This window comes from Phyllobates terribilis, unplaced genomic scaffold (assembly GCF_046119375.1).
Source record: "Phyllobates terribilis strain yellow unplaced genomic scaffold, ASM4611937v1 Scaffold_168__1_contigs__length_4147262, whole genome shotgun sequence".
NCBI lineage: Eukaryota > Metazoa > Chordata > Amphibia > Anura > Dendrobatidae > Phyllobates > Phyllobates terribilis.
The window spans coordinates 2,862,227-2,880,974 of NW_027362928.1; the positions used below are offsets into that span (position 1 = coordinate 2,862,227).

General features: G+C 44.0%; 1 protein-coding gene across 2 annotated transcripts in view; it reads left to right on the forward strand.

The window, feature by feature from the left end:
- The first annotated feature begins 335 nt into the window (after positions 1 to 335).
- LOC141207942 (uncharacterized) overlaps positions 336 to 18,748 on the forward strand; it is a 50,610-nt gene continuing 32,197 nt past the window's right edge. Inside the window, exons 1-2 of one of the 2 annotated variants that reach the window (XM_073664510.1) lie at positions 336 to 661; positions 7,706 to 7,873. The gene's annotated coding sequence lies outside the window, so the exon portion shown is untranslated. The remainder of the gene's footprint in view (positions 662 to 7,705; positions 7,874 to 18,748) is intronic. The other variant, XR_012278214.1, reaches the window with a different exon arrangement.

Below are 18,748 nucleotides of genomic sequence, written 5' to 3' on the forward strand. Positions count from 1 at the left end.
GTGCTGTGCCTAAAGCGCTCTGGAGGACGGGAGTGCCTGCTGGACCTCCGCCCTCCAGGGCGCTCCTCGGCAGGATGCGGGACGGGAGTGTTAACAGGGGTGGGGAACAACAGGCTCTATGCTGTCTCCAGCGCCGGCGGCAGGCAGGAGACCTGAATCCCCTCTGTGCCCGCCGCCGACATGGAAGACAGCCCGCACTCATTTATTAGTGCAGTGGAGCCCTGCGCCCGCTGTGAGTGAGGCGCAGGGTCCACTGCCGCACTAGCTTCAGCTTCCTGCTCCGCCCCGCAGCTTTCTGGACTGGGGGGCGTGACCTGCGGGGTCACGTGAGGCGGACATGCGCCCCGCACATGCGCATCGAGCGCTTCCTGCCCTCCAGCTCCGCCTCCCCCAACATGCCTCTTCGGCCTAGTGGAGTCGCGCGCCCGCTTCCGGACCGCCACGTCTGCCCGCTTCCCCGAGTCAGCGCGCGCCTGCAGCACTACCGCAGCCACCTGCCGTCCCGTGCCGGGTTGAGTGGCCCGATGAACACTGTAAAGTTGTGCGGATGCGGCGGTCAGGTGAGGATGGGGATCGGGACCAGGCCGCGGAAGTAATGCAGCCCCCCGTTCCAGATGACCCGACCGCCGTGGAGGGGACCGTTGTATCGTGGGCAATTGGAGTGAGTAGGCCCAAGTGGTGAGGGGACTGGGGAATATGATGTTCCCATAAGGGGTTGAGGGCCAGGGGCAGGGTGATCTGGGGATTTAGAGCTTGGGGCCAGGGGGATGAGCGCTGAGCCCCGACATGAGAGCCTGTAACCAGTGCTCGCCCCCCTGTGCAAACCCAGCCTGGAGGGCCTCAGCAATCTGACCTGATCCTGAAATCTCCATGACATTCGACTCCGGGACCAGCAAAGAAAGGAAGTAACGTGGGATGTCCCGGTGTTTATGTATCCAGGGGACGGCTTGCAGCAGCCGTCCCTTTCGCTTCATTGGATCCTTCCGGGGGCTTCAGGATCACTGGTCAGTAAGGGGCAGAGAAGGGGGGGTCACCAATCGCCACGGCCCAGGGAGGGGCCACCACAGTCAGTGACTCCCTCCTTATTTAGTATGGAGTCTACCATTATGTCATCAAGATGGGTTTGTTGTGATCTACCTGCCAGATGAGTAAAAATGGGAGCATTAGTCAACCCAAATGCCATCACAAGGTTTTCATAGTGCCCCTCAGGAGTATTGAAGGCCGTCTTCCACTCATCTCCTCAATGTGAATGAGATTATAAGCCACCCTGAGGTCTAGTTTAATCAAATTGTAGGAGCCAAATGGTTTTCTAAAGAGGTCTGGGATGAGAGGGAGAGGATATGCATCCCAGACCTTAATCTGATTAAACTCGCAAAAATCAAGGCAGGGGCACAACCCCTAGTTTGTTTGTTTTTTGACAAAGAAAAACCCCACTGCAACGGGAGATGAAGAAAGTCTTATGGCCCTTTGGTAGACTTTCTGTGATCTAGTTTTTCATGGCCTGCCTCTCTGAACCAGAGATATTATATAACCTGTTTTTTTGGTAGCTTGGCCCCAGGAATAATATTGCCGACGCAATCATAAGGATGATGGGGAGGAAGTTCTTGACTCCCCTGTTCAGAAAACACATTCCTAAAATCAGACCCACCGTGGCTATCCGAGTGACCAAGCAGTGTTCTTGGCAATACTCGCTCCATTTTACCACCTCCCGAGTCTGCCAGTCTACGGCTAAGTGCCCACGATGCAGAAATGCTCTGGATTTTTCCTGAGCGTTTCTGCATCTCCCTGGCAGAAAAAAATGCATGCGGATTTTACATGTGTTTTTCCTGCCAGGGACAAGTGTAAGTGAAGTGTTTTTTCACATGCATTTCCGCATGCGGGTTGTCAAGCGCTTTCCAAGCGATTTTAGCATCACTTGGAAAGTGCTTGACAACTTGGTCACACTATATAAATACGTGCAACCAGCATGGATTTATATAGTGTGACCAAGTTAATAGTTGAAGAAAAAAGATTAAAAATGGTAAAAAAAACAAAAAACAAAAACATTTTACTTACCTTCTGATGGCCCCTGGTCTCTTGTACGGCTCACGGTGGTGTGAAAGGACCTTCCATGACGTCATTTAGTCATGTGACAGATCACGCGACCGCTGACGAGCCGTACAAGAGACTGGGCGCAGCGGAGAAAAGACAGGGGGCCATCAGAAGGTAAGAATAATGTATTTTTTTCTTTTCTTTTTTTTTTTTTTTACTACAGGTACCATGGTACCCGGGTCTTGAGGAGAGTCTCTTCTTCTCCAGACCCGGGTACCATCCACACGTTGAATCGCTTAATATCCGCATGTGCACATGTAGTCATGCGGATATTAAGCCATTCAATGGAGGCGAAAACGTTGCGATTACGCAAAATAATTGGTAGTGCTGCGGATTTTTCCGCACTGATAATGCGCAGCGGAAATTTCCGCAGCATGTGCACAGCACATGGGGATTATCATTGGGGAACATTGCAGACCTTCTACCAAGCGTTTAAGCGTTTCTGCAATGGAATTGCCGCTGCGGAAACGCTTAAAAGACGCATAGTGGGCACACAACCTACCACAGGATTGTGCAGCGTAAACCAAGGTAGTCCAAGGACCACAGGAGAGGGCAAGCCCTCTAGCACATAACAGTCAATAAATTTAGAGTGCAAGGCCCCTACCTGCAGATGTAGCACACGAGCGACAAGAGTAAAATACCCCTAGCTCAAGGGTGCAGAGTCAATGGCGATTATGGGTGTTGAGCCAGAAAATTTATGAGGTTTGAGGTCCTGATCGAACCTAGCGTCGATCAAAATAAACCCCGCCCCAATGTCCAGAAAGGCAGAAATTACCACCATACTTTTGCCAAGATGGATCTTGGACGGTAAAAAAAAAAATTGTGACCTACCCACAGAGGAAATAAGTACACCCCCGAGTTGCCAATTCACCCCGCAACTCGCGGGCGCCTTAGTTTTCCGGTGGGTGTTTAGGAATTTAGGAAAGACACACACACACACGTGCAACATCCCCCCAGAATACCCAGAACATGCCCCCACCAGCCCCACAGACCACCCAAAGCAAGCAGCATCCCCCAGAGCCCAGCACTGACCTCCTCCTGAAGCTTCACCGTATCACTTTCTGCATGAATCTCTGGCGTCTGGTGCTAAACTAGAACACGCCCATAATGCAGTCAGGACACGCCCACGGAAACGACGTCATACCTGGAAGGAGCCCATACATTCTAACGTTTACCAGGGAGGAGGCTGCAGAGCGAGTTGTGGGTGGTGAGGCTGCTGAGTATTGGGGAGACATGGCGGATGACTGCGCACCCCACACTGAGCTCCCGGGGGGGGCAGTCTCAGTCCGGGGGGGGGGCACCCTGGCTTCCTGTGGATGTGGTTAGTCCCCTGCAGCAATGGTCGGTGACGGGTCAGAGCCGGGGATTACAGGGGGCCGCAGCCTCTCACCTGTCAGCAGTTGGACTATAAACCAGGTTTCCAGTCACTGACAGTATGGCTGGAGCTGCGCCCATTATGCAACTTGGCGATGTCTGCCATGTTTGGAGGTTCCTGGATTCTGTATTTTTCTGCACAGGGTTTGTCCATGAGAAAAAGGAACACAGAGCGCCAGTCCTGGCCCCAGGTTGTGTCTGGTACTACAGCTCCGGTCTAGTGACGTGACAGGTGCTGAGCTGTAATGCCACACACAGCCTGTACCTAGGGGTGGCGCTGTAATCCAACAGCTCTGGCTTTCTACTCTGGGACAACTTCTGTAAGGCTGAATTCACACATCTGTGCTCCACGGAGCGAGCTCAGATCTGACAACCGCTGGGTCACCAGTGCTGATCTGTGATTACCTCCTAGGAATAGATGTGGCACTGATCAGGTCCGGAGAGCCGGGCCGGGTCCTCGGATCCCACCACGGATGTGTGAATTCCTCCTTAAGTTAATATCTTAGTGTTAGAGTTCTCCTTTAGAATTTGTGTTCACATGAGAGTAATTTATTATAGTTTATTGTGTAACTTTCGAAAAACGTATCGATTACTAATCCTGAGTTACAGCCAGTGATAGTCTAGAGCTGCGTTCAGAGATCTGCAGGCTTCTGAGCTGAAATCTCCCAGCAGTCCTTGCTGAGATTACTATTGTTAGCGTTGCAATGTTAAGGCAGGTGCAGATAGCAGTGTTTTCGGTCGGAGTGCGATCTGACAAAACATTGAATCGCACTGTGACCAGTGTTTGTCCAAGGAGAAAAATCGCACATGTGCACGGCCCCATAGACAGTCTGTCCGAGGACAAAAATCACTATGCTTGAGTTTCATCTAATATTCGGATCACGTTCGGCCATGCAAGTTAATGAGTCCTTCGAAAAGATCGCACTGCACTCAGATGACATCTGAGTGCAGTCCCATTTTTCACGGATTGACGGAACGAAGAAGATGGAGAATTTTTTTTGACCTATGTCTTGTATCTTGTTTTGTGTCACTTTATGTACAGTTCTGGCCAAAAGTCTTGTGACTGATACAAATTTTGGTGTTCACTTCAGTGTTTTTAGATCTTTTAGTCAGATGTTTCTGTGGTTACTGTAGTACAATTATCAGCATTTTATAAGTTTTACACTTTTATTGACAAATACATCAAGTTTATGGAAAGATTCAATATTCAGTGTTGACCCTTATTTTTCAAGACTCGTTCCCTTCGCCTTGGCAGCTGGATATCGGCTGCTGGGCCAAATCCTGACTGACGACGGACAATTTTTGTCTAATCAGTGCTAGGAGCTCACTACATACATTTCTGTTTGTCCACCCGCTTTTTGAGGAGTGACCACAATCGAATTGAGATCTGGAGAGCTTACTGGCCATGAACCCAAAATGTCAATGTTACCCAGACACTTAGTTGTCACTTTTGCCTTGTGACATATTCTCCGTCATGCTCATATATGCATTGTTAATCACCAAAAATGCTCCTGCAGTGTTCTTAGGCAAAATTGTGAGTGAGCCCACTCCCTTTTGATGATGGATAACTCCACACATGACTCGTCTCGGGTGCTTTACTGTTGGCATAACACAGGACTCAAAGTAGCACTCAGCTTTTCTTCTCCGGACATTCATTCTTCCATATGTCCCTAACAGTTTGAAGGGGGCCTTCATCAGGGAAATAACTTTACCCCAGTCCTCTGTAATCCAATCACTGTAGTTTACTGCATTTTATAATCCTGTTCTTCATCTTTTTCATGGAGAAAAGTGGTTTCTTTGCTGCCCTACTTGACACCAGCACAGCCTCCAAAATCCTTCTCCTCACGGTGTGTACAGATGCACTGACGCCCGCCTGCTGCCATTCTTGAGCAAGCTCTGCACTGGTGTTGAACCAATTCCATAGCTGAATCCTATGTAGGAAGTGATACAGGGACTTGCTGGACTTTTTTCGGAGTCCTGAAGTCTCCACAGCAAATTAACCTCCCCCTATTAAGTTATTATTTATTATAGTGTCATTTATTACATGGAGCTTTACATGTGAAAAGGGATATACATAGCAAAAAACAAGTACAATAATCTTGAACAAAAACGAATCACCGACTGGTACAGGAGGAGCGAGGACCCTGCCCGCGAGGGCTTACAGTCTACAATGAATGGGTGAGGATACAGTAGGTGAGGGTAGAGCTGGTCGTGCAGTGGTATGATGGAGCGGTGGTTACTGCAGATTGTAGGCTTGTCAGAAGAAGTGGATCTTCAGCTTCCTTTTGAAGGTTTCCACGGTTGGCAACAGTCTGATATATTGGGGTAGAGAGTTCTAGAGTAGGGGGATGCATGGGAGAAATCTTGCGTGCGATTGTGGGAAGAGGAGATAAGAGGGGAGTAGAGAAGGAGATCTTGTGAGGATTGGAGGTTGCGTGCAGGTAAGTACCAGGACACTAAGTCACAGTTATATGGAGGAGACAGGTTGTGGATGGCTTGGTATGTCATGGTTAGGGTTTTCATCTGGAGTCTCTGGATAATGGGGAGCCAGTGAAGGGATTGACAGAGGGGAGAGGCCAGGGAATAGTGGGGGGGACAGGTGGATTAGTCGGGCAGCAGAGTACAGTTATCTGACAGGAGAAAACAAACTCCTTTGCCATGCTTGCCGATGGGGCGAGGGGTGTGGGAAAGGTGGAATCCAACGTATGAAAGTGCAGCTGGAGAGGCCATGTCAGAGGGGGTGAGTCAGGTACCATTGATGCCAAGGAAGGAAAGTTTGTTAGTAATGAAAAGTTTGTTGCAGACGGAGAGAGCATTCCATAGAGCTCCTGTTAGTGGGATTGGGGAAGCTGGGGATGGGCAATGGGTATAGGGTTAGAAATGTTGCGGAAATTTGATAGATTGTGGATGAGAGGTAGAAGTGACTGTGGGGATGTGGTGAGGAGGGCCATGATTTGGAGAGATATCGCCAGCAGTGAGGAGCAGAAGGAGCGAGCGTGAGGTGGCTGTCTGTGTTTAGAGACAGAGGATTGTATGTTGAGGAACAGATCTGAGGAGGAGGTGAGATGGAGGGAGAGATGACCAGTTCATTACTAGGTGTAGGGATTAGAAGGGTTAGTAGAACGTGTAGGACTATAGGGGTGAGAGTGAAAACAAAGAGAAACATTTTTTACTCTGGCTGTGCAGTTACCTTCAGGTATCTTCTGGTTCATTTCTGGTCTAACTCAGTGCAGCACACTGTAAGGTGGCTGCCAGACAGGTCGTGGATGGGAGGTATGTGTCCCCGAAGTACCAAACTTCGGTGATGTAGGACATGGAGAAGCAGGCTCCAGAACACATAGTGCTGGGAGGGAGTTAATGGGCCCGGATTAAAGGGCCGGGTTTTAAGAGCAGCTGAAAGAGTTGGGGGGAAATAGCTGCTCACTTACCTCCAGTCCAGGTCTTGGAAGGCCTGATTTAAGACAGCTGCGCCTGTCTCAGTGGTGCTGTGTGTTGTGCAAGGTGAGCAAACCTTGCATGTGCTGCTCAGTCTGCTGGAGGCCGAGAAAAGCACTACATTTAAACGGCTGATGCCGTGCTGTATGGACTGGTTATTTTTAGTTTTGTTCTGTTATAGCAGTGTTTCCCAAACCTCATCCTTACGGACCCCCATAGGTCATGTTTTCAGAATCTCCTTAGTATTACACAGGTGAGAGAATTCCTGATGCCTTGATGATACTTCAGTCACCTGTGTAATACTAAGGAGATCCTGAAAATATGACCTGTGGGGTCTGTGAGGATGGGGTTTGGGAAACACTGCGTTATACCTTTTGTGTATCTATTGTATGGTGGCAGAAGGTGCCAAGCCCCCCCCCTGCTTTGGGCAGAGGGGGGGTATGTAAGGTTGCTGCCGGACAGGTCGTGGACGGGAGGTATGTGTCCCCGAAGTGCCAAGCTTTGGTGATGTAGGACCCGGAGAAGCAGGCTACAGCACACATAGTGTAGTGATAGGGTTTTGTGGTTAAGTAATTTCTTTGGGAAAAAATTAATATGCATTTTTTTTTTTTTTAACAATTCATCTGATCATTCTTCATAACAATCTACAGTTAATGCAAATTGACACTATAAAAACTGAAGCAGCAAACTTTATGAAAGCCAGAATGTGTTTCAGTCTCCAAACTTGCCGACTGTGTATTATTGTGTTACCTCTTTTGTATATTATTGTGTCACCTCTTATCTTGTGTATCGCTTCTCTTTTCAGTTTGTTAGCCACATGCTGCCAGGTGAGAGCTTGTGGGCACAATCATGCGGCTGGTGATTCTTGATGACTATGCCCTGGCCAGCGAATGGGCAGCAAAATACCTAAGTAATCGCATCGCCCAGTTCAATCCTGGACCTGACAATTACTTCACACTTGGGCTACCCACAGGTAATGTGCCTTTTATCTATCTTTATCCAGTTTTCCACGAGTTGGTTCCAGCGTTTTAGTTGTGGATTGAACTATTTTTGCACATGTGAATTACGAGAAGTCCTCAGGAGTAAGTCAGATGTGTACGGCAAAGCTTCATAGAGGAGGGAGACTCCAAGTTCACTGCTGAACATCTGCTCTCTCCATGTTTCGTTGCGATCTACCAGTGTCTCCGTAAGATTTGGCCATTCTCTACTGTTATATGCAAGAGTGTGCCAATTTTCCAAAGAAACAAGGAGACTGAGTAGCTCAACAGCCTCTTGCCACTGATCGGCAAACAAATTTGGAGAAAATAATTGGACAAAGCCTGAAGGACGCGGTAATGCAGGGTTGTGTTCTGGGGGATCGATGAAGACATAAGAAGCATGATCTGTGCTGAACAGTATGGATGGTAATCCAAAGCCTCCATAACCAAGCTTGGCATGGAAGGCACTCGGGAAATAGGAGTGTGAGTTGGGGGTCTCCCAGTGGTAATACAGTTGGAATCACTGCCTTATTAATACAACGGGGAACTGTTTTTATTTCAATTAACAATTTAAAGGGGTTGTCCGCACCCTACACTGATTTAATCCTAAATCTCTATTTAATTTAATAATCTACCGTATTTTTCAGACTATAAGACGCACTTTTTTCCTCCAAAATTTTGGTGGAAAATGGGGGGTGCATCTTATAGTCCGAATGTTGGGGGGGGGTGTGTATATATATATATATATATATGTGGGGTGTGGGGGTAGCGGTGGAGGAGCGGGGCACAGGAGGCAGCGGCCGCCCGCTGCAGCCTACACTGTCCCCGCTGCTACAGCAAATTAATATTCACTGCTCCCCACGCCCATGGGGCATGGGGAGCACTGAATATTCATGCTCCTTAATAGCAGCACACAGTGTAGCCGCGCTGCGGCTCCTGCTGCTGCCGGAATCGCCTGTGCCCGCTATTAAAGGGCTTGAATATTCAACCTCTCTCCACGCCCATGGGCGTGGGGAGGGGGTGAATATTCATGTCCTTTAATAAGCGGGCACACGCTATAGCCCGGCAGCAGCAGGAGCCGCAGCACGGCTAAGCTGTGTGCCGGCTATGAAGGAGAGTGAAGTCACTGCTCCCCGCACACACAGACCCGGCATGGGAGTGACTTCCGGGAGCTGATCTTTCCATGTCAGCCGCGCATGGCAGTGACGTCATGCGCGGCTGTAAAATAATACTCTTTCTGTATTATTTTTTCTACTGAGGACTTCTCAAAGTATCAATATCACGATATTCTTATAAAAAAATGTATCTATTTATTCTTGGATTGTCCATTAAAAAGAATCAGATTGCAGCAGGTACATACAATAATTAGTTATAAAGTAATTGTCCATTTGTCCATAATTAGCTTAATTGTTGAGATTCACCCATCTTTCCTTGGATCCTGGCTGGTAAATCATGTCTTTATCCAGCACGTGTCCAGGCCTACATGTCAGATACTTCTCAGCATGAAGATTCTGTGTCTTGTGGGGTGGGAAGAGCAAGAGAGCCCCCCCTTTCTGTACCATGGGCTTTTATAGCCGGTCGTATGGACACCTGTTCTACATATGGTGGTGAACCAAAAATACACACACAAATAGCGCATGTCAACTAGACACGATGGCTGATGCATAGAACTCAGATTTAAGAAAAATGATTATCGATTATTAATTATTTAACATTCCCCCCTTTTTGAGGATAAAAAGGACTGAAAAATCCTCAAAAGAAGACAGGTTTATCATTAGGATAACAATCATTTTTCCTTTTCTTCTTCCTTGGCAATATCATTAAATTTCCATAATAATAATAATAATAATATCAATATCTGATTATTGTTATATAATGATGTGAATTCATGTTATGGTAAGCCGTGACTAATATTCATTTAATATGTATAATTATACTTCCCTATATCTAAATTGAAGTAATCGCGGGTCCAATCGTCATCGTCTGATGTCATCGGGTCGTCGTCTCGTCTTCTTCTTGGTTCTTTTATAACAGTCTTTAGATGAAAACTCCTTTGAAATAAATGATAGCGTGTAGATATTGTACAGTCCATAATTGTATTCATCATTGTGCAGTCTATAAACTGTGCTCTTTATTAGAAAGATCATGTGTGTCAATTGATAAGAAAACAAAGTCTATGGATGAAATGTAGCTTTAATATCTGTGTGATGTCACCTGGACTGACGTTGGATATTCTGGAATCTTCCCCGTGTCATCTGCACTGGTCTCATGTCACTTTTGGAACAGATGTGACGTCTTTGGTCAGTAAAGCAAGGGTTAACTTGACACTTCCCTGCTTTATATAGCCCCATAACCAGTACTCAGTCCTTTATATACAGGACACATATGCCAGGTATTACCTGTTCACCAGCTTTCATTGAAGCGTTGCAGGTGATAAGAAACCACTGGAACGTGATGAAACTTGAACACAACACAGTTCATATAGGATCATCGTCCTCTGCCGTCCCGGTGATCAGTGGTGTGAATTGTATTGTATCTAATGGACACAGTCTATTATAACACTCAGCATTCACACCTGTTACCTTCTGAGACCTCCGGATATCAGTTGCTTCTTCTTGTAACTTTTGAGAGTCTCTTTGATTTATAAATATGAAAAGTCTTTATTAAGATAGAATTCATAATTGCGATGTCTTGATTGAAGTCTTCATTCCCTAATCTGATACCAAATCTGGCAACTTTCCTAACCTATAATATCACAGCGTACCATAGCAATCAATAATATCCATCTAATTATTATCAAAATATTAAAATAAATTATGTTTGGAATAATAAACAATAATAGATAATAATTCATTATTAATCAAGTTCTTCATGTGATAGAACATTTTTATGTCATAGGTGTAATTGCCTTTTCCAACCCATAGGTGTCAGTGTGTTTTGAAACAACAAGTGTTTATATCTTTATTAAACCAATAATACCAAAGAATGTATACTCCTGAATCAAAATGAATAAATATATGAATGTAAGAATGAATGAATGAATTGTTGTGTTTACTCAGAAAATGTAAACATTTTTCTTATATTAATTCATATCATCATTATATTTAATGAAGCAATATTCTTTGTACTAGACATTACCCCATTAAATATTAATGTGTTTTCTCAGTTGAAATATTGAACTGAATTAAAATCAAAAATTGAAAATTAAAACTGAAAAATGGAAAAATAAGAAAATAAGTAAGAATAAAAATGTAAAAATGAAAATAAAAATAAGGCCTTCATATGTTAATGACAAATGAAGAGTAATTATATTCTCCATAAAAAATACCTTTATATTTCCATTATCTGGATGATTTCATATTTGTCATAACCTTGTATCACCAAAAAATTATTAAACTATGCAACTTTGCATGTAATACCCTTCTTAATTATACCATTGTACCTTATAACTTTTTGACAGTTAGGGTGATTAATGAGTGGAACAGGCTGCCACGAGAGGTGGTGAGTTCCCCTTCAATGGACGTCTTCAAACAGAGGCTGGACAGACATCTGTCTGAGATGATCTAGTGAATCCTGCTTTGAGCAGGGGGTTGGACCAGATGACCCAGGAGGTCCCTTCCAACTCTACCATTCTATGATTCTATGATTCTATTATTGTTTCTTCTTTATTAAAATGTGTGAAAAAATAAGTATTGATCAAAAGTGATTATGTAATCAGGATCAAAAACACATTTTCCCCTTTAATACCAAAAAATATTATTTTATAAAATTTATGTATATATCAGAACCAAATTAAAAATAATTATTCTTCTATGAACATTTTGCATAAATTTCATATCGATGAGTAGCATAGATTTGTCTACAGAGAGGTGTGTACCTATTTAGGTAACCATTAAAAATAATATCATAGTTATTCAAGAATATTATCATGTGGAAAATTATTCTAAATATAAATTTGCTTTGTAAACCATTTTGATGTGTGGTTGCCCTTATCCACTATTAGTTAAATCAAGAAATAATAATTATTAAAGAAATATAGAAGTATATATATATGTAGATAATACCTAATTATGTATTATAATTTTTTTTCAGAATTAAATATATTTTTGTACCTTCACATAAAGAAACATTTTTTTTTCCAAACATACAAACGTACGAGGCCTCTGTCACATCAATCACACTTAGCAGCTGCTGATTTACTCATCTGTCACCTTCACTCTGACATTCACAGATCTGTTCAACTCAAACATTCCACATATGAAGTTTTAGATATATATATATTTAACCCAAAATTGTTGTATCCCAATTTATTAATGCGCATTGTCATATCAATTAAATATCTTAATATTCTTTGAATATTCCCCAAGTACATATTATATAATATGAGAGTAAGTTGCTGAAATTTCAGATACTTGAAAAAAAAACCTCTTGTTTGGCTATGTGCACACGATGCAGAAATGAAGCAGAACATTTCTGCATCATTTCTGCATCTCCCTGGCAGAAAAAACGCATGCAGAAATGCGTTTTTCCTGCAGAATACATGCGGATCCACATGCAGATTCACATGCGTTTCCGCATGCAGATTGACAAGCGCTTTACTGGTGATTTTAGCATCTCTTGGAAAGTGCTTGACAACTAGGTCACACTATATAAATCCATGCAAACAGCATGGATTTATACAGTGTGACCCTAGAGAGTGTATATACTTACCTCCGATGGCCCGCGCTGTCCTGCTCACTCCGTTCTCCCGGCTGCCGGCAACTTTGAATTGAAAGACCTGCCGACGTCAGCGTCACGTGACCCGTCACATGACTCTGACGTCACCGCAGGTCCTACAACTCACTGCAAGTGCCGGGAAGCAAGCAGGAGCGCTGCGCGGGCCGACAGATGGTAAGTATATATATATTTTTTATTTTATTCTTGTTTTTACAGCTTTTTTAATGGTACCTGGGTGTGGATGAGACTCTCCTCTCCTCCACACCCGGGTACCATCCGCATATTAGAACGCACCAATTACGCAAGTACAGATGCAGTCTTGCGGAATTGGCGCGTTCTAATGCAAGTCAATGGCGGCGAAAACGCCGCGTTTCCGCAAAATTAAATGACATGCTGCGGATTTTTGAGCGCAGCGTTTACGCTGCGGAAAAATCCGCATCATGGGCACAGTACATGCGGATTTCAATTGGGGAACATTGCTTCCCTTCTACCATGCGTTTTTCATGCTTTTCCGCGGCGTTTACGCAACTGCAAAAACGCTGCGGAAACACATGAAATACGCATCGTGTGAACTCAGCCTTATAGATTCTTTTTTCACTGGCTGCCCGGTCTTAAGTTACATCAGCTGAAAATAGAATGAATAGGATCTATACTATTAGCTCAAAGTTCAAAGGCCGCAGCTGTCACACGTCATGCTGTAAAGCTACTTTAATTTGCACGAACACTTCATGCACAGAAAATATTAATTAATTAATGTTACACATAAATCATGCAATTTTCAGCTTCCTGTGTGAATAAAGAAATAAATCCATTTTAGAGTTGTTTGATCAAATCCTGCTTTGGAATGAAAACTCTAAGGAAATATAAGAAAATAAAATTAAATATCAAATTCATACAGAAACAGAATTATTTAAATATCTTATACATATATTGGTTGGTTCTAATGTAATTCAAAATATTGTTACTTAAATTTATATATGAAGTTCTAATTTATTAATTAATATATATATATATTTTATAAACATATATATAAATACAATTATACACAATCTCTACTTAGACAAGTGTATATATATATACATACATGAACTACTACCGTGTTTCCCCGAAAGTAAGGCCCTGTCTTACATTAATTTTACCCCCAAAAGTCCCACCCTGCCTTACTTTCGGGGGAGGCCTTACATTGGGAAAAAAAATGACGACAATTTTTTTTAACAATAAAATTAACATTTATTAACAGTCCGGCAACCCTCCCCATCCTCCCCCCTGCAGCATCCCCATACAGTGGTTCTGCCCCCCACTCTGCCACCACACATACTGACACATACGGTACCGGTACAGCCCCACACGGCACCCACACACATATCGTACCGGTACCGTACACACACTGACACATACAGCCCCATACGGCACCCATACACATACCGTACACATACCGTACACACACACACACACACACAGACACACACACACACACACACAGAGAGAGTTTCGGAACTTACCGTTACTTTCCTTCTGTTTCGATCTCCTCTGCGGTGCCGGGCTGACGATTCGGATGCCGGGGAAGCTGGACCAATCGGAGCGAGCCTGTAGGCGGTGACGTCGCAGCTGATTCGGCCAATCAGCTGCGAGCCGGCTGACTGGCCAATCACAGCTCGGGCTGGTGGCCAGCAGGGACTACGGTACGGAGCCTGTGACGAACAGGCTGATCGGCCAATCAGCCTTACATTCCCCGCCCCCCCCGCCGCTACCCTGCCTTACAATCGGGGGGTGCCCTACATTGGCGGACCCCCCGAAACCCCCCACCCTGCCTTACTTTCGGGGGGGCCTTACTTTCGGGGAAACACGGTAGAAACTATGTAACTACAATTTTACTGTATAAGATTATAAATAAATATTGAGACATTGTAACACTTCTATGCTACATTATAATTACAGTTTTTCCTTAGCCACTCCCTAAACCAAATCTTCTGTCTCTCTCAAATATCTCCAGGAACGCCCTATTTAGGAAAGACATTTTTCTATCCTTCAAAACCTCAGAGAACTGCCTGTCCTTCTGTCCACATTCCATGACGTCACTGTGAGCCGGTCGTCTCACCTGACTCTGTCCATCAGTTTCGGCCATTTTCCTTTTTAGAGAATCACAGTTCTGACTGAGAATTAACTCATTCTGTGAAGAGATGGACCTTTGCACTGGCTGATATGGCTTATAACAGATATGAAATCTCCTGCGTATTTGATAGAGTTCACTATGGGGATGACTCAGTCTAGGAGAGTTTGATATTGGCTTTTGATAAGATTTTACCTTTCCTGGTTTTATAAAATTAACTTGATTTTTTTCCTTTTCACGATTCTCATGTTTCCTAACAGAATCCAGCAACTGCACACATTTGAATAGGGATTCTTTTTGTGACGCTATAACTCTAGATACTGGATCTAGGAATTTGAATTTTTGTACAAAACTTTTTATCATATGTTGTACTTTTCCATTTTTGATGAGAGCTTTGTACAACCGTTCAAATATGGACATGAATGTATATGTACATTCCTTCCTACCAATCCTTAGTTTCTGCAGATCTTCTATGTTGGGAAAATCCTTTGTGACACAATAAATCAAATATCTTAATCTGTCCGAATCATTTTCCCATCCATTAGGAGAGTCATTTTCACAGGGCATTAAATGTAAACGTCTGGACAATGTCACAGGAATCCATATTTTAAATAATTGATTCCTCTCCTCATTGGATAAATCAAACTTATCAGAGAAGCTCTCAAATGTCTCTGAATTTCTACAGGCATGGATTTTGACATCATATTTTGGCATGATTTTGTATAATTTCAGCAAATTTTTCCTCATTTTAATTTGCAGTTGAGCCTGGGTAATTCCTGAATTCTCTGATATTTTTAGTGGCTCTTGTACGTCCGCTCCTCCTACGTCACTCACGTCTCCTCCCACATCACCTAGTATGTCGGTTTCTCGTATGTCAGTCATGTCTCCTCCCATGTCAGGTTTCTGTATGTCCATCTCTTGGTCAGACCCAAGGTCACCTTCAGTTACAGACACGTGTCTTATTTCTTGTTTATTTTCCACATTACAGTCAGAATCAGTATCACCATCTGACATTTCTACACTATTTTTCTGCTTAGAAATCTCTAACACAAGACTATGAAAAAAATCTACCAAATGTAGAATATTTCTCAATTTCTGTTTGTCTCTATTTACCAATTTAGAAGTGAACTGTAAATTCTGCAATTCACATTCTTTGTATAAACTGAGCCACAAAACTTCTATATCATCTCCTACATTAACTTTGAAATTAATATTACTTTGTTTAGCAAAAGAAGAAATTATATCCATATTTTGCTTACCTTAAGATTCCTTAGCTTCTCTTTATCAGCACATCCTGTCTTCAGTTCGTCTGATTCTTTTCCTGTGTGATTCTGTTCCTTGTTAGTACCTCAGTCTATAGATCCTTTCTGCTTCTCGTGACAAATTAGTGAATTTACTGACACGTGAACAACAGCTGTTCAGCTCGTCAGGACTTCCCCCCTTGTTCACGGAAGAAATTCACTTAATTAAAAAAAAAACGAAAAACAGGACTGGCTGGCTCACCATTGTAAAATAATACTCTTCTCTGTATTATTTTTTCTACTGAGGACTTCTCAAAGTATCAATATCTCGATATTCTTATAAAAAAATGTATCGATTTATTCTTGGATTGTCCATTAAAAAGAATCAGATTGCAGCAGGTACATACAATAATTAGTTATAAAGTAATTGTCCATTTGTCCATAATTAGCTTAATGGTTGAGATTCACCCATCTTTCCTTGGATCCTGGCTGGTAAATCATGTCTTTGTCCAGCACGTGTCCAAGCCTACATGTCATCTGCTTCTCAGCATGAAGATTCTTCTTGTGGGGTGGGCAGAGCAAGAGAGCCCCCCTTTCTGTACCATGGGCTTTTATAGCCAGTCGTATGGCACACCTGTTCTACATATGGTAGTGAACTAAAAATACACACACAAATAGCGCATGTCAACTAGACACGATGGCTGAGGCATAGAACTCAGATTTAAGAAAAATGATTATCGATTATTAATTATTTAACATTCCAAATGAATTTCCATAATTAACCATTTAACAATGATAGGGCAGCTTCAGATGGAATGGCTCCCCACAGGTGGAGCAGGCCTCAGGGCAGTGTAGAATAAATGGAGGTGCGCTGGGCGTTGTAGTGCAGGGAGGCAAATGGCACCGGCGAAAGAAAGGAGCGGAGGCAGCTCAGTGCAGTCATCCAAGATTTACTCACAGTTCTTAGACAGTCCACAGGTGCACTGTACTGGTGCAAGCCTCCCGCGTCGCGCCGCGTTCACCGGGCAGGGGTTCCATCTTTCCTCAGGCAGTTTGGGTGTACCTGGCAGAACCCCACTTTCTTATGTACCTCTCTAGACTGACTTCACGCTCGGTCTTACTCCCTCCTGCCCTGCGCTTCCCACTGTGAATCCTGTTCGGGTGGCTGCGAGGTCCGCCCTGTCCGTCGGAGTTGCACAGACCTGCTTGACCTTACTCGGATTGAAGTGGGGGTTTGGCTCCTGGCTATAGAAGTCAGAAGCCTCAGGTTTTTCCAGCCGAGGCCTGAAGCTGCATGACTGGGCCAGGGGCCGGTCCCCTTCTTGCAGCCTAGATCCTCCTGACACTTGGCAGGTTCGGGGTGTACGGGTGGCGCCTGCACTCGCCGTACTCCCCTAGGATCCCTTCTACAGAACAGAGCTTACTCCCTGCTCCCCTCCTGGGCCTCAGTCCTGGGCCCTTGAAGTGGAGCGGAGCTCCTACAGAGACTCTGCTCCCAGACTGTTCCTCTGAACCACACTCCTCAACTTCCTGCTCTTGTTAAGATGTCTACCTTTTTATATATCTACTGTATGAGTGCTCCCATAAACTACTTCCTTCACCCACACCCACTACTGGTTCCCCCTAACTTTGGGTTCCCCCCACCCCAGCCAGGGTCAGGGCTCAGCAGAAAACTACATTGCGTCTTGCCCCTCCTGCTGGCCTGGGGTAGTGTAGTGTTGGATGTAGGTGTTGGGGTTCCATGCAGCACTCCCTCCTTACCTGAGAGAAGGGAGACACCACACCTCTGGGTGAGGAGCAGTACCTCTGTGGCGACCAAACCCTCAGGGGCGCCACACTACTACATGGATGACTATGGAGATGCATTATACTTTATGGATGACTATGGGGCTGCATTATAGTACATGGATGATTATGGGCTGTGCATTATAATTTATGGATGACTATAGGGTGCATTATGTTTTATGGATGACTATGGGGTGCATTATATTTTATGGATGACTATGGGGGTGCATTATAGTACATGGATGACTATGGGCTGTGCATTATACGTTATGAATGACTATGGATTGTGCAATATCCTTATTGAAAAAAAACACCATCCTTATTGAAAAAATGACCAAGTATGCAATGGACCAGGCAACTGTTAGGTGGATTCATAACTGGCTTAGTGATCGGACTCAAAGGGTGGTTGTAAATGGCTTCACATCCAGCTGGATGAATGTCTCAAGTGGGGTACCACAGGGCTCCGTCCTGGGACCTGTATTGTTCAACATCTTTATCAATGATTTAGATGAAGGAATTGAGGGTAAACTGATTAAATTTGCTGATGACACAAAGCTAGGAGGGATAGCTAATACTAGAGAAGAGAGAGGGAAGATTCAAAAAGACCTAAATAAACTAGAGCAGTGGGCAGCAACCAACAGAATGGTTTTTAACAGGGAAAAATACAAAGTACTACATCTGGGCAATAAAAATGAAAAAAGCATATACAGAATGGGAGGAATAGAGCTAAGCAACAGTACATGTGAAAAAGACTTAGGTATACTAATAGATCATAGACTGAACATGAGTCAACAGTGTGATGCAGCAGCAAAAAAGGCAAATACAATTCTGGGATGTATTAACAGAAGCATACAGTCTAGATCACGTGAAGTCATTATCGGTCTTTACTCCTCTTTGGTCAGACCTCATCTGGAATACTGTGTACAGTTTTGGGCACCACATTTTAAAAAAGACATAGACAAACTGGAGCAAGTTCAGAGAAGAGCGACCAGAATGGTGACTGGTCTGCAAACCATGTC